This window comes from Macaca nemestrina, chromosome 5, assembly GCF_043159975.1.
Source record: "Macaca nemestrina isolate mMacNem1 chromosome 5, mMacNem.hap1, whole genome shotgun sequence".
Taxonomy (NCBI): domain Eukaryota; kingdom Metazoa; phylum Chordata; class Mammalia; order Primates; family Cercopithecidae; genus Macaca; species Macaca nemestrina.
The window spans coordinates 70,189,102-70,202,984 of NC_092129.1; the positions used below are offsets into that span (position 1 = coordinate 70,189,102).

General features: G+C 45.5%; 1 protein-coding gene across 7 annotated transcripts in view; it reads left to right on the plus strand.

Annotated features, from left to right (window-relative positions):
- Window positions 1-2,426, plus strand: part of LOC105489167 (methylenetetrahydrofolate dehydrogenase (NADP+ dependent) 1 like) — a 233,145-nt gene extending 230,719 nt beyond the window's left edge. For 4 of the 7 annotated variants that reach the window (XM_071096622.1, XM_071096624.1, XM_071096623.1 and 1 more), the window contains exon 28: window positions 1,268-2,424. The gene's annotated coding sequence lies outside the window, so the exon portion shown is untranslated. Of the gene's footprint in view, window positions 1-119; window positions 821-1,267 lie in introns of those variants that run through there. The other 3 variants (XM_071096617.1, XM_071096620.1, XM_071096618.1) reach the window with 2 other exon arrangements.
- Window positions 2,427-13,883: the final 11,457 nt, after the last annotated feature.

Consider the following 13,883-nt stretch of genomic DNA (forward strand, 5'->3'; position numbering starts at 1 on the left):
AAGGGATACCAGAGCCACTACAGTGAGGCTGGCCGTGTCTCTGAAATATTTTCTTTTTGTTCATCTTTGTTGTGCTTATAATACTCCTGTTTTCTGTTTATTCCCGTCACTTGAATCAGATGTTAGGGGAGTATTTGAAGCTCCTCGTTCCCTCTCTTCATCAATATCTTCTGTCTAGAAACCAATCAAGCACCCTATCTGGCTCCAAACCGCTCAGTTATCTCTGGGAGGCCAACTCACAGGATTTCAGCAGAGTTGCACTTTCTTGGCCTAAAAGATAAGTCCTTCCATGTATAAATTCAGATTAAAGGCAACATACTGCATTTACATTTTAGAGAGGTGAACACATTTTTTTCTGGGACTTAAGTGTTGTTTTGTTTCTTTGTTTTTGTTTTTGCTTTTGTTTTTAATGTCGTTTGATTTATTTCTCTTTCTAAGAGATTATAGGATTCAAGAATGGCAACGAATCTTAATAGCCTTTGAGAGAAAGCAGCAAAACTTTAGTACTAATTTCCAGGACCATGAACTTCCATGCTGTCCTAAATGGTATTTTTCAGACATTGCTTTCTGTGCCTACTCTATAAAACCCAAAATCCAAGGTAACAGGATTCCTTATCTAAAATCCTAAACAAGGCTGGGCATGGTGTTCACACCTGTAATCCCAGCACTTTGGGAGGCCGAGGCAGGTGAATCACTTGAGCCCAGGAGTTCAAGACCAGCCTGGCCAACATGGTGAAACCTCATCTTTACTAAAAATACAAAAATTAGCTGGGCATAGTGGTGCACACTTGTAATCCCAGCTACTCAGGAGGCTGTGGCAGGAGGATTGCTTGAACCCAGGAGAGGGAGCTTGCAGTGAGCCAAGATCTCGCCACTACACTCCAGCCTGGGTGACAAAGTGAGACTCTGTATCAAAAAATTAAAAAAAAAAAAAAAAAATCCTAAATATTCTCATTCCACAGGATCCTACAAACTTGGAAGTTCTGGGAATTCTGCCAGTATCCCCAAGTAAATCTCTTGGGAAGTTTAGAATGCTGCATGGCGTAGCTGTGCCTGCCCTTCCAGAGTGGTGCAGACTGATTCTCCACGTCTGCTAAGTCAAATATTCCAAACACAGATCAGCCTTATCTAGTGAACAGAACCATCGCTCTGCTCTTGAATTTTCTTTTGGCCTCAAACTTTAGAGCTATAACGTGTTAACGGTTTAACACCAGAGGAGAAAGCTATTCTTAAACTACTCAAACATGGTTCTTTTTCTATTTTTCAGACTCCTGAAACAGACTACTCTTTGCCTTTTTGCTGCAGTTGGAGAAGAAACTGAATTGGAAAAATGTCTGTTATGCAATGCTGGAGACACAGTGAAATAGGCCAAAGATTTCTTCTTGGTTCAAGATAAATTCTGTTCGCAGCGGAGTGTGGCATTCAGCAAAAGGACCTCCACCAAGACTGAAAGAAACTAATTTATTTCTGTTTCTGTAGAGTTTACATTATTTCTACTGCTTACACTTTAGAATGTTTATTTTATGGGGACTAAGGGATTAAAAGAGTGTGAACTAAAAGGTAACATTTTCCACTCTCAAGTTTTCTACTTTGTCTTTGAACTGAAAATAAACATGGATCTAGAAAAGCAACCAGCAAGTTTTCAGTGCCAGATAAAACTCTCTGCCCTCTAGAGGTAACTCCTCATGGGAGGCAGCTGGGAGTGTTACCTGACACCGATTTCCTAGAAAACTGGGAAGGCAACGAAGCTTTTTAAACGTGACAAGAAAAGCAATAACACGCATCGAGAAATAGCTAATCAATCGGGAAATCTGACTGTCAGGGATCTCTTGTAATATCTCTTGGAATGAAGTGCACTGTGTATCCAATGCTATTTTCCAGCACCAGTGAAGTTGCTATTTCTTACCTAAAACAAATGGGTTTATGCTAGTTTCTTCCACCAAGGAATGAGTCTCAATGGCCATTAAACTTTCTAAGGCCCACAGGGCTAGAAAAAGTCGCTCTTAAAGGTCAGGTGTTTGGAAAATGTTTTTCCTTTTGCCCAACCCTTAATTAATGGTAGAGAATGTTCTGTGGCCTATTCCCCTCACTGGGAGTTCCTGACCCTTCTTTGTTTTCCAATTTTTCCTACAATAATATAAAATTACGTAAAAGTTAAAACAAAACCAAGGATTCAGGAAGAAACAAGCAGTGATTGTCCTCTAGGCAGCCTAAAGAAAATAGTCACCATAAATATCTTAGATGTCCTCCAGGCATATCCTGCAGGATCTTTCCTGCGTCCTCTTGTCCTACACCCTCCAGTGACCCTGCTCAGCCATTGCTCAGCCCATAATGCATCTTTATGCACAATTTGTCCCAAAACACTGTTTAGGAACTCAAAAGCCTCCCACTCAAAAGCTGTCCGTCCCAAGAATAATTTCACTTGGCAATTCTGAAGTGTCCTTCCCCATCCCTGCCCTTTATTTGGGAGTACACCTCTCCAAATATACAGTAAAACACCAGTTAACTGTATATTTGGAGAGGTATACTCCCAAATCAAGGGTGTACCCCTCTCCCTTTACAGTAAATTTGTAAACCTTTTATAATCTTCAAATAGATGTATACATTGAAAACCCTATATATTCCACTCAGAAACCTGTCTTTTTTTTTTTTTTTAAGATTGGGGGCTCACTCTGTTGCTCAGGTGGAGTGCAGTGGTGCAATCATGACCCACTACAGCCTCAACCTCCCAGGCTCAGCCTCCAGAGAAGCTGGGACTACAGGCACGCACCACCCCACCCAGCTAATTTTTGTATTTTGGTAGAGACAGGGTTTCACCATGTTACCCAGGCTGGTCTCAAGGTCCGGGGCTCAAGCGACCTGCCCACCTCAGCCTCCCAAAGTGCTGGGATTAGAGGCGTGAGCCACCATGCCTAGCCGTGAATTGATTTTTAAGCAGTTGCCTTCTGCTACTCATGTTTTTATTCTTTTCCTCTGCACTGAAAAGTTAATTTTCTATTTTTGAAAACATTTTTTTTTTTTAAATATTTTAGGAATCTCCATTCAAAAAGCTTTAGCCTGGGGACTCCTTTCCTTACCTACTTTTACCAGACAACTCATCAACTCAAAAAGTAAATAAGCATCCTGCATTCCAGTGCGGGAGAGTTTTCCACTGCTCACTTTGGAAGGACTATCATCCAGGTGCTGCTGGAAACCGCAAACTGTTTCCCATTGTGTAGGCTCATTCAAAGTCCTCTGGGTGTCGTAACTCGGGCTCTGATGAATTTGTTTTTGCTCATTCGCTACCCTACTGATGGTAGCGTGTATTTGACTCCCACTGAGTGATATGCAGTCTCCATTACGAGGAAAGGTTAATTAATGGGCTTGTGAACTCCCGATGACTTAGGGCATTCACAGAGAAAAAGAAGTATTATTATGGGGAGTATTGGGAGGAGCCAGTTATCAACCATCTCTTCTGAGGCCACAGCATGAGAAAAGAAAAATCACATAACCTTTGGCGTGGTGGGTTTCAGTTAGAAATCTTCCCAAGAAGAGTGGATACTGATTTCTTTCTGCCTTTAATTGAACTGTAAAAAACTAATAGGCCAGAGATGGTGAGTGGCTCCACCTACCCACTGTGGTGCACAAATGTGTGATCATGCCCCCGTCTGCTTGAGGACTGGCAGTAGTGACATCTGCCAAGGTGAGGTCCCAGACCAGAAGAATCATCTGTGAAAGCTGCCCAAAGAACACACTATAGGGATTAACTGAGGAAGAGATGCATAGGGACTTGGGAAAACAGCAGCAAGGCAATGAGCCAACCCACTCATTCAGAATTCTTTTTTTTTTTTTTTTTTTTTTTTGTCTTTTTTTTGTTGAGACAGAGTCTTGCTCTGTCGCCCAGGCTGGAATGCAGTGGTATGATCTCGGCTCACTGCAACCTCCACCTCCCAGGTTCAAATGATTCTCCTGCCTCAGCCTCCCAAGTACCTGGGATTATAGGCATGCACCACCATGCCCAGCTAATTTGCATTTTTAGTAGAGACAGGGTTTCGCCATGTTGGCCAGACTGGTCTCGAACTTCTGGCCTCAAGCCATCCACCCACCTCCGCCTCCCAAAGTGCTGGGATTACAGGCGTGAGCCACCACTCTGGGCCTCATTAATATTCTTTTTATTCCCCTATTGTCAGGGTTATTTTGTTTGTTTTAACTAGAGTGTGTATGTTTAATACACTTAAAGCTATAAGGAGTATTTTTCACAATAGATATTTAAAGAGAATCCTAGTTCCCTCCCATCTGATGGTAGCCAGGGTTTGTTTAGTTTGTTTGTGTAACTAGAATGTGCCCAGCCTGTTTTTATCATAATTTACCTTCTATATTCCCAGAAAATCCACATACATGTATTTGTACATTGCTTTTTCATAAATGTGTTCACACAAGGGAGTAAAAATTAAGTAACAAGTGCATTTTTTTTTCTTTTTTTTTTTTTTTGAGGAGTCTCACTCTGTCGCCAGGCTGGAGTGCAGTGGCGTGATCTCGGCTCACTGTAACCTCCGCCTCCCAGGTTCAAGCAATTCTCTGCCTCAGCCTCCTGAGTAGCTGGGATTACAGGCGCCCGCCACCATGCCCGACTAATTTTTGTATTTTTAGTAGAGACAGGGTTTCACCATCTTGGCCAGGCTGGCCTTGAACTCCTGACCTAGTGATCCACCCACCTCGGCCTCCCAAAGTGCTGGGATTACAGGTGTGAGCCACCGCGCCTGGCCAACAAGTGCATTCTTACAGCATTTGTTACAAACCTATAATCCGTATCCTCTGAAAAAGTCAAGCATTATGACAAAACAACTAGTCAATCAACAGATCTTCATGTAACACTGTAAACCATAATGCAGCCAGAGACAGATACACCGCAAAACTCTAACAGCTATACTTCAGAACAGCAGAATGGACTCGGGAGTCTGAATTTGAATGGGGAAAAAATGTAACAACTTTATGGCTGTAATGTAGCATTTCCTTCCCTATTGTTTGTTTTGAGATAGGATCTCATTCTGTCGCCCAGACTGGAGTACAGTGGCACAATCACAGCCCACTGCAGCCTCCACCTCCCAGGCTCAAGCAATCCTCCCACCTCAGCCTCCCCAGTAGCCGGGACCACAGGCACACCACCACACCACACCACGCTAATTTTTTATTTTTTGTAGATACGAAGTCTTGCCACATTGTCCAGGCTGGTTTCGAACTCCTGGGCTCAAGTGATCATCTCACCTCAGCCTCCTAATGTGTTGGGATTACAGGCATGAGCCACTGTGAGTGGCTTTTTTTTTTTTTTTCCTAGCCACTAGACCTCCAGGGAAACAGTACCTATGTCTTTGTCACCAATCACAGATATTTTAATATGACATGACAGTTTCTACAAATATTCACAATAGCATTTATGCTTCTCACTGCATCAAAATTATAGTAGTTATTAGATCTCCCACTGTCTTTGTATCACATGTAAATAAAGAGGCACATACATTGCTATAACCAAATGTGGTACCTTTTCTATACTTTAATAATTGCATTTCAGGCTGGGTGCAGTGGCTCATGGCTGTAATCCCAGCATTTTGGGAGGCCAAAGCGGGTGGATCACTTGAGGTTAGGAGTTCGAGACCAGCCTGGCTAACGTGGTGAAAACCCATCTCTACTAAAAATACAAAAATTAGCCAGGCATGGCGGCACACACCTGTAGTCCCAACTACTCGGGAGGCTGAGGCAGGAGAATCGCTTGAGCCAGGGAGGCAGAGGTGGCAGTGAGCCAAGGTCACGCCACTGCACTCCAGGTGTGCAACAAGAGCAAAATTCTGTCTCAAAGAAAAAAACAAGCATTTTACTATCATTGATTTGTTTTATAATCATAAGTGTTTTCATTTAGGCATTTAAAAAATATTCTAAGAAGGGATCCATGGGCTTCACCAGCTTGTCCAAGGGCATCCGAGGCACATAAAAGGTTAGAATCCCCTGGACTAGATGAGATGCTAACAGCCTAGGTTCTGGTGCTGTGGCAGCATTACCTAGTCTCCAATGTTGCTACCTCTACATTTGCACCTCAGTCCGTCTCTATAGGTCCCTGATCCAGCGTGCCTGGTGTGCCTATAATAGAGCCTTGGTCTGTATGTAATGGTAACACAGGCAGCAACTGCCACCAAAGTTTCCCCAGCCTGATTCAGAGGATGCACAAGAAGCTCTGGACACGGTGGAGTGCCTAAGCCTTGGTTAGCAACTCCACCCCCAAGCCAGCCCCTGAGCTCCCACCCCGCCCTGCTCTGAGGACAGGCTTCTGCACATGGTTTTAGATGCTGCCCAGCAATGGAGTTCTCACCTGACCTGGCTCACACAGGGCCACAGCTTGCATATTAGTGGTCAGACAGCATTGCTCACGGTAGATGGGACGGAGTTGAATAGCCAGTGTACATTCCTGAAAGACCAGAGTCCAACCACTTGGCAACTGTGGGTGGAATGCTGCCTACGAGAGCACCATGTCCTAAACATACATGTACATAACCATGGAGTCAGTGGATTGTCCAGGGAACTGCTATTGATGAGTGCTGGGCCTTCCTAAAGGTCTTGGTAAAATGGTTGATTTCTAGGACAAAAGGCATATCATGAACCACAAAGGATGGGGAAAATACTTCACAAATTGGAGTAGGACCATAAAGTTAAGTCTTCAATATGAGTAAGAAAAAATTTATTTTATTTTATTTTATTTTTTGAGATGGAGTCTCACTCTGTCGCCCAGGCTGAAGTGCAGTGGCACGATCTTGGCTCACCGCAATCTCCACCTCCCAAGTTCAAGTGATTCTCCTGCCTCAGCCTCCCGAGTAGCTGGGATTACAAGCACGTGCCACCATGCCCAGCTAATTTTCATATTTTTAGTAGAGATGGGGTTTCATCATGTCGGCCAGGCTGGTCTAGAACTCCTGACCTCCGGTGATCCGCCTTCCTCGGCCTCCCAGAGTGCTAGGATTACAGGTGTGAGCTACTGCACCTGGCCAAAGAATGAAATTCTTAACTTCACCACCTTCCTGTGATCTCAGCCTTGTCAATGTAGGTCATCACCTTAGGTATTTTGTTTGCTTGTTTGTTTGTTTTGAGACAGAGTTTCGCTCTTGTTGCCCAGGCTGGAGTACAATGGCGCAATCTCGGCTCACTGCAATTTCCGGCTCCCAGGTTCAAGCGACTCTCCTGCTTCAGTCTCCCGAGTAGCTGGGATTACAGGCATGTGCCACCATGCCCAGCTAATTTTTTATATTTTTACTAAAAATCTAGAGACGGGGTTTCTCCATTTTGGTCAGGCTGGTCTCGAACTCCCAGCCTCAGGTGATCCACCTGCCTCGGCCTCCCAAAGTGCTGGGATTACAAACGTGAGCCACCGCGCCCAGCTCACCTTAGGTATTTTTTGTTGTTCTCTTTTTGGGGGTGTTGGGGGACCGGGTCTCACTTTGTCACTCAGGCTGGAGTACAGTGGCATGATCTTGACTCACTGCAACCTCCGCCTCCTGGACTAAAGTGATCCTCCCACTTCAGGCCCTTGAGTAGCTGGGACTACAGGCATGCACCATCACACCTGGCTAATTTTTTATATTTTTCGTAGAGACAGGGTTTTGCCATGCTGCCCAGGCTGGTCTCGAACTCCTCAGCCCAAGCACTCCTCCACCTCTGCCTCCCCAAGTGCTGGGATTACAGGCGTGAGCCACCACACCCAGTCACCCTAGGTATTTTAATCCTTATTCTTTTGTGCTACTTAAACTCTAGGATAGCAGCCTCCCCAGGTCCAAAGTGTGGCGCTTTCCTGTGTCCTAGGCTGTGGGTGCCCTGTTTCAAGTACAATGGACAGTTTTCATGAGGCAGCACCCATAACTGGCCACATCCAGCGTATTCAAGTTAAGCAAAACCACAGGAGCCAGTTGCCCATAGAAATCCTCTCTGGGCAATTAATAGCAGGTCCCCAGGCATTTAGGGTAGTTTTTACTGCAGGTTTTAGAATTGCAACTTAAAAAAAAAAAAAAAAAAAAAAAAAAAAAGGCCCAGAAGCTGGACATGGTGGCACGTGCCTGTAGTCCCAGCTACCCTGGAGCTGAAGCAGGAGGATCACTTGTGGCCAGGAGTTCAAGGCTGCAGTGAACTGTGACTGTGCCATTGCACTCCAGCCTGGGTAACAGAGCAAAAAACTGGCCCTGGGATCATCTTCATTAGAATCACCTGAGAGAGTTATTTACAAAATGCAGCTTCCTGTCTCCATTTAGATGTAATCAGTTGGACTCTGGGGATAATCCTGGGAATCTGTGTTTTAACAAAGTCACAAGGTCATTCTTCTGCGTACTGAAGTTTCGGAGTTAACCTAAACTCCACTTTTGTATCACTGTTTGCCTAGCACAATGCCTAGCACATGGGAGGTGCTAGAGAAATACTCCTGGAAGGGATGAAGAGATGTTGAGAGCTGTCAACTCAGTGTGCCCCACCCACTGCGTATTTATGCACCGCCGCCACGCACCTGCCTCCCCTCCCCCCACCGCCCATTAGAGCCCCTTCAATTCCTTGTATTCCTTTGGAGACAAGTCGTTTAAATTTTTTCTCATGAACCTTTCTCAGCTAAGGCTTTGCTAGGCTCCCAAGCTCCCAAAGTTTAATTCTTACGCCAGCTCAGCAACCGAAGTCCTCTTAGGAAGGTGCAACTGGCAGCAGAGGAAGGAAGTGTCATCTGAGCTCAGAAGCTCCCCTTCCAGGATCTTGTCTAATAATCCTTTAAAAGTTGAGTGCCTCCCAGGCCAGGCATCACACTAGACTCAGTGGATGAAGAAAGATGAACAAGTTTGGGAAGGGGTGCTTCTAAAATGGTCTCAGAACCCACTGAGAGGATCAGTGGGTGGGGGTTGGCGGGGTGAGACTGGGCTGGCAGGAACTCCTGCAAGCAGCCTGAGGCCAGCCCTGGGGGATGGCTTTTCACCTGCCTGCCAGAGGCCTTGTATCCATGCTTTGATTCTTTTTTTTTTTTTTTGAGATGGAGTCTCACTCTGTCACCAGGCTGGAGTGCAGTGGCGCAATCTCGGCTCACTGCAACCTCCGCCTTCCGGGTTCAAGCGATTCCCCTGCCTCAGCCTCCAGAGTAGCTAGGATCACAGGCGCACCACTAGCACACCCAGCTAATTTTTGTGTTTTTAGTAGAGACGGGGTTTCACCATGTTGGCCAGGAAGGTCTTGATCTCTTGACCTCGTGATCTGCCCACCTCGGCCTCCCAAAGTGCTGGGATTACAGCCGTGAGCCACCACGGCTCATGGCCAATTCATTTTTATAAAATCGCATGCAGTGGTTAGGCTTCTCTTCTCCTTAGCACCCTAGGTTTGCATTTTAGTCTCCTGAAATGCTTTAAAAATACAAACTTTCAGATACGTTATTAACTGTATTTCATCCCAGGATTAAAAGGAGACTCCAGACAGGTTTGTGCCTGTGCCCCTCTGTTTTGGTGTGGCGGGCCTCAGAGGAGGGCAGTGTAATTGCAGAGACTGAGTTTGAGGTTAGAGTGTTTATGTAACAAATCAGCTCAACTTAAATATTTCTTGTGGTGCGGTCAGGGCTGCAAACATTCGCCCAGGACAGCAGCATGAATGTCATCTGTTTATTCAACCCTGTGTGGGCATCGATGTTTATGTGAAAGGACCCTGATCGTTTAAAGCCAGTTAATATTTTCAATCATACATCATGTTGCTTACGTATCTTACAATCAGGATTGTGAAGAGACAAGTTTTCCAAAAAATCAGACTGGTTGCATTTGTATATGTGCTTATGAGCAGACACATTTAATGAATGTTCATTTGGCAAAGTCTTACAATTAAGGATTTTTTCTTCCAGAGATAATTACATGAGCCCTGATAATTTTCCTCTAAGTCAGCCTCTGATTACCTCCCCGCTTGATAGAGACAACATGTACCAGACAAACAGCGGAGACAGACTCCCTGAGAGAACTGCAAGCGCTCTCTGGGGTTCAGAACAAGCCAACTGTATGAGAAGTGATACTTTCCAACTTCATGTCTTCATGGAGGTGGATGCCAAGGGAATCTGGGGACCAGGGGAAAAGCAATGACGAGTAGCTCCCCTACTCCTCCCAAGACATTTTAGATTGTGGCTTCATTATTTAGTTTGAAATTTAAATTCCTGGAATATCAGACATCCCCAAACTCAAATGTGAGTAAAGAAATGCATTCCAAAGCCAAATGTAAATTCTTTTTAAATTATTCATGCACCTAGCTCACCATTAGAACAGATAATTGAAGTAACTGTAAATATGCATAAACAGAAATGACAGAAACAGAAACATCCACAACAAATTACAGATGGACAGAAAAATCCACTTAAGCGCTAAATAATTAGGGAGGAGAGAAGCCAAAGAAGGCAGGAGGCCATAGCTCTGGAGTGATGGGTGGGTTGGGACTATTCTGCAAACAGCCAGAAAGATGGGAGCCAATTTGGAGGGGAGGGAGGGGACCTGGCTGAGAGGAAGGGGCGTGGCGAGGGCTGAGGGGCAAAGCGTGTATAGGGAAAGATAAATCCGTGGTGGGTTCTGGTTTCTGACAAGTCTGAACTCAGAGAGGCAAAAGTGACAGAGGGAACCCTGGTCAACATGAAAAAAAAAGAAAGTACGCTACAGATGAGATGGTGGGGGGTCTTCTGGGAACCACCAATCAGAGCACAGGGAAGTGACATCACATCTGCAGCTTCCCACCCCAGGGCTGGGCCCATTCATTTCCCTGCGGATGAGCAGGGAGTCAAAATGTTCTTAGAAGCAATTCTCCTGTAGTAGGTAGCAATTTGGGAACAAGAATATGCCAAGCAGAGGTGGGTGGATCACCTGAGGTCAGGAGTTTGAGACTAGCCTGGCCAACATGGTGAACTCGGTCTCTACTAAAAATATAAAAATTAGCTGGGCATGGTGGTGGGCACCTGTAATCCCAGCTACTCAGGAGACTGAAGCAGGAAAATCACTTGAACCCAGGAGGCAGAGGTTGCAGTGAGCGGAGATCGTGCCACCACACTCCAGCCTGGGCAACAAAGGGAGACTCTGTCTCAAAAAAATATATATATGCTAATTGGCAAATGGTTTGAGGTTCCCCTATTTAAAAAAAAATAGGGGGTTCAAAGCAGCTATTTAGAACCCAACAGGTTTTAAGGGTTAAGGAATATGATGCTCTCCCAGGGCCCCCCAAGTCCTTATTTGCCACCACAGTGTGTTCCCTTTCAATTGAACGAAGGTAACCGACAAAAGGAAACTCTCCAGAAAACTTAATGAAGTCGGCAAAGCAACCTGAGCATGAAAGTCCAATATTGGCTGCGATATTTTTCATTCCTAAGTCAATGTACCTAAGTTAATCATGGAAAGTTCAGCTTTTAGCATAATTTTTTTCTTTGGAGACAATCTCTATTGCCTAAGCTGGAGCGCAGTGGCGCAATCACAGCTCACTGCAGCCTTGACCTTCCTGGGCTCAGGTGATCCTCCCCGCTGAGCCTCCTGAATAACTGGGACTACAGGCACGCACTACCACGCCCAGTTACAATTTTTTAAATTTTTTGTAGAGATGGGGTTTCACTATGTTGCCCAGGGTGGTCCCAAACTCCTGAACACAAGCGATCCTCCCACCTTGGCCTCCGAAAGTGCTGGGATTGCAGGCATGAGCCGCCATCCCAGCCTCTTAGCAGATTTTGAAACGGAAGCAGAGATTTGAGTAGGTGTCCCCCCTTTGTACAGACATCTGGTGGTGGCTGACAGTTCTCGTTCCAAGCCCTGGTCAGCAGCCCGGTGAGGACTGAGAGTGGAGACCAGATGCTTCAAAGAGCCACCAAAATGAAGGCTCACAGCAATCAGATAACAGTAGCAACAGGAAGCCAGTCAACATGGGCATCCAGTTATTTAACATCTGATTCTAACAGTGAACATTGACTGAAAGATTAACATTTGCCAGGGACTATCCCAATGATCTTGCACCGATTATTTTATTTAATCCTACAACAACCTTAGAAAGTAGGTACATAGTTGCTTTTTAAAAAAATTTTTTCCTCATTTTGTAGTTAAGGAAACAGAGACTCCGAGAGGTAAGGGAACATACCCCAGATGCCACCATCTGCAAGTGACGGCTGGGATTCAGCCTGGTCCACCTGACTGTAGAGCCATGTGTGATGCACTGAGCACTTCTGCCTGAATCCAGTGGGGGCCGTCCAGGTTGGGATGAAGCTATGTGCAGAGGAATGAAAGCTCTGAGATGCTCTAAGGGTTCTTGGACCCAGCTGTGTGGTGGGAATTTGAAATCTCAAAGAGTGAAGAAGCCACTTCTGTAGTAGGTGATTTGGGAAGAGTAAGTGAGGAAACAGAGTCTGCATACCCCTGAGTGGGGATGACAGTACTGACAGTACTAACCCAGACAGACTGCCTGGGACCCCCAGATTGTGTCCAACATGGGTAAGAAGAGAGGAACTTGTGTCCACGGAGCTTGTGTCCTCTCACACATGACCACCAGCCTCATCACACGGAGGCTTAGCTCCATGTCACCAGGGGGCAAGTGTCATGGGAGGCCAGCCTCCCCTCATCCTCACAGTGACCAATGGACCCACACCAGGCATTGGTGTGCAGTGAGCCTACCCCACACACCCCACCTGTAAGCCACAGGCCTGATGCTGGTCCTAGAACTGAGGCGTGGGATCAAAGCAGAAAAATCAGTCAACTTTAAAATTGCTAATATTGCCATCCAGATATTTTCTATAGGAGAATCTTGTTTTAAAATCCAGCAGAGACCAGGTTCAGTGGCTCATGTCTAATCCCAGCACTTTGGGAGGCCGAAGCAGGTGGATTACTTGAGGCCAGGAGTTCAAGACCAGCCTGGCCAACAGGGTAAAACTCTGTGTTTACTAAAAACACAAAAATTAGCCAAGCGTGATGACGCATTCCTGTAATCCTAACTACTCAGGAGGCTAAGGCATGAGAATTGCTTGAGCCCTGGAGACAGAAGTTGGTTGCAGTAAGCCGAGATTGTGTCACTGCACTCCAGCCTGGGCAGCAGAGCAAGACCCTGTCTCAAAAAAAAAATTAATTAATTAAAATTAAAATGTGGCAGTGTTATGAAATCATCTCTGGGTTACTATACCTGAGAGATGAATACACGTCTTATGGGGTGTGTGATTCAAATTATGACACTTTTAAGCACTTGCCCTATGCACGATACTGAGCCTGGTTCTAGGAGTAAGGACTCCTCGGTGCAGGCAGATAAGCACATAGCTTCCATGGAATGCAGAATGGTGATTCCACCTGTCTTTGTTTTCACAGTTTACAGAGCACGATGATGCGGCAGACCCTGCACCCAGCCCTGAGAATGCAAAGTTGACGGGTGAGGTGTCTGCTCTCGGGAGGTTCACTATTGAGTAGGCAACAGAGCGTCATAGGACCCAAGACAGAGGTGGAGACAGGGGAGGTAACAGAAGGGAGGAGTCTGGAGCAGAGTCAGAAAAAGCTTCTCAAAGGAAGTGATGCTGCAGAAATGTGCAAGAACTAGACTGGATGGTGAGGGAGGTGGTGGATGGAGAGGCTCTGACCATGCGGATTAGGTAAAGATTCACACAGCTGGGTTCAATCGATGCTGGGATGCTAGGTAAATCACCACCTTCCTTCTTCTTGATGGAGTGTAGTATAGAATAATGGATCAGAGTTCAGGTTGAATCCTGGCTCTAACCTTCACTAGCTGTGTGACATTGGGTAAAATAGTTAACCTCTCTAGGCCTTATTTGCCTCATCTGTACAATGGGGATAACAACAGCACCAGCCTCACAGCATGGTTATGAAGGAAGAACTTTGTGAATAAAGTGCTCAGTACTGGGTTTGGCA